This window comes from Cricetulus griseus, chromosome X (assembly GCF_003668045.3).
Source record: "Cricetulus griseus strain 17A/GY chromosome X, alternate assembly CriGri-PICRH-1.0, whole genome shotgun sequence".
Taxonomy (NCBI): Eukaryota; Metazoa; Chordata; class Mammalia; order Rodentia; family Cricetidae; genus Cricetulus; species Cricetulus griseus.
The window spans coordinates 43,554,033-43,556,629 of record NC_048604.1 but is presented as its reverse complement, the minus strand read 5'-3'; the positions used below and the strand labels follow the sequence as shown (position 1 = coordinate 43,556,629).

At 41.0% G+C, this 2,597-nt stretch overlaps 1 non-coding gene across 1 annotated transcript; it reads right to left on the bottom strand.

Moving 5' to 3' along the window:
- Positions 1-799: 799 nt before the first annotated feature.
- On the bottom strand, positions 800-906 carry LOC113830897. The gene has a single exon (XR_003488264.1). It is a non-coding gene; the product is annotated as a U6 spliceosomal RNA (small nuclear RNA).
- Between the last annotated feature and the right edge of the window lie 1,691 nt (positions 907-2,597).

The window sequence follows — 2,597 nt, the reverse complement described above, 5'->3', positions numbered from 1 at the left end:
GTGACTGACTGTAGCTCAGTTCCTTCCAAAACTACTGAGAGAAGCAAAGAACTGTTGTCAGCTCATGTTTTTCAGCAGTCCCCAAACATACCTTTAATTGTACAACCCTACCAAACTTGACATTGCAGTCTTAAAATGTGGCATGAGGATAAATACCTGAGCAGAAACCACATCTTAGCAATATATATCCCAGGATGACTTTAAGAGACATTAAAGTTTGGGATTTTCTGGGTGTAATCTTATAAGATGCATTAAAATATATCTCACTATTTTTATGATAAACAGCATATCCATGTACTGCTACACTAACATATTTAATATATGCTATTTTAAAGTGAGATAAATATGAAATTATTTAATATATTCTCTGATAGTTATAGAATACATATCTTATTTTAAACATGTTATTATTAGTATTTTAGTGGGGTCAGTATGAGTGACAATGCTTCATTAACTATGAAACTATGCTTTAATATTCTAGAATCCAGAGTTCATTTTAAACCAACACTTGTCTTGAATGGACATCATAGCTGAAAATGAAGCCTTACGAAGATGCATGTATCTAAATAGATGCATGTTCCCAGAAAATTGTGTCACTGAATTTTCAGTCTTACTGCAGTTAAAGATATTTTGCTGAAATTTGATTTATCAAATTTCATTCTCCCTAACATCTAATCAGCGACTCTTACAAGACAAAGTAATAGTTTACCTCCCATATTCTTTGTGCTTCTAGAAAAAATTAAAATTAATATAAAAAGTATTAGATATCATTATGGCAATTTCAAGTAAAGTCTGTTTTAGAAAACTATGAAACAAGATGAATTTGCATGTCATCCTTGGGCAGAGACCATGTTTATCTTCTCTGTATCATTCCACTTTTAGTATATGTGCTGTCAAAGTGAGCACCAAAGTAAAATATTTATGCAAATGAGTTTAAACTATTGTTATAGCTAGTTTTAGGCAAGTTAAATGGGAATCAATCTACCACAAGACCCAATGATACCACTCTTGGACATATACCCAAATGATTTCCAATCATACTACAAGGATACTTGCTCAACTATGCTCATAGCAGCATTAGTTTTTTATTTAAATTAGAAACAAGCCTCTTTTACATGTCAATCTCAGTTCCCTTCCCTCCTCCCCTGACCCCCTGTCCCAACCCCTTTCTGCTCCCCAGAGAGGGGAAGCCTCCCATGGGGGACCCTCAAAGTCTGTCACATCATCTGGAGCAGGGCCTAGACCCTCCCCAGTGTGTCTAGTCTGAGAGAGTATCCCTCTATGTGGAGAGGGCTCCCAAAGTCCATCTGTGCACCATGGTTAAACACTGATCCACTACCAGTGGCCCCATAGATTGTCCAGACATCCAAACTGACCTCCTCATTCAGTCCTATGCTGGTTTCCCAGCTATCAGTCTGGGGTCCATGAGCTCCCCCTTGTTCAGGTCAGCTGTTTCTGTGGGCCTCCCCAGCCTGTCCTTGACCCCCTTGCTCATCACTCCTCCTTCTCTACAACTGGATTCCAGAGTTCAGCTCAGTGTTTAGCTGTGGGTGTCTGCCTAGCAGCATTATTTATAATATTATTTATAAAAGCCAGAACCTGGAAACAACCTAGATGTCCCTCAAGCGAGGAATGGATAAAGAAAATGTGATACATTTACACAATGGAGTATTACTCAGCTGTTAGAAACAAGGACACCAGGAAATTTGCAGGTAAATGAATACAACTAGAAAAAAATAATCCTGATTGAGACAAACCAGACTCAGAAAGACAAACATGGTACATACTCATAAGTGGATATTAGTTGTAAAATGAAGGATAAATATGCTACAATACACAGACCCTTTGAGACTAGGTAACAAGGAAGGCTCATGGGAGAACACTCAGATCTCCCTAGAAAGGAGAAATAGAAGAGATTTTATGAGTGGACTGAGGGCCAGTGTGGATGAGAAGATGAGTGATCACTTTGGGGTGTAAGAAGCAGAGTGCTGAGGGGGACTACCTGTGGGAGGCATTTCAGGGTCAGGTGAAAGCCTGGCACAAGGGAATCTCCCAGGTGTCTACAGGGAGGACACCAGCTTATTCTCCTAGCAATAGTGGTTAAGTAGCCTGAACCGGCCATCTCCTGTGACCAGATTGGTGCCTGGCCCAAACTGTCACCAGAGAGGCATCATCCAGCAACTGATGGGAACATGGATACCCACAGCCAAACATTAAGCAGATTTCAGGAATCCCACAGAGGACAAGGAGAAAGGATTGTAGGAGTCAGGGGAGTCAAGAACACCACTGGAAGGCTCACACAATAAACTAAACTGGGCTTATAGGGGCTCACAGAGACTGAACCAACAACCAGGGAGCCTGCATGGGACTGACATAGGCCCTCTGCACGTGTGTGATAGCTGTGCAGCTTATTCCTCTTGTGTGGTTTGTAACAGTGGGAACGGGGGCTTTCTCTGACTATTTTACAGGCTTTGGGGACCCTAGTCCTCATACTGGGTCCCCTTATGTAGCCTTAATAAATGGAGAGGTGTTTGGCCTTACAGAAACTTGATATTCCATGCTTTATTAATACTCACGGGAGACCAGCACTTTCCTGG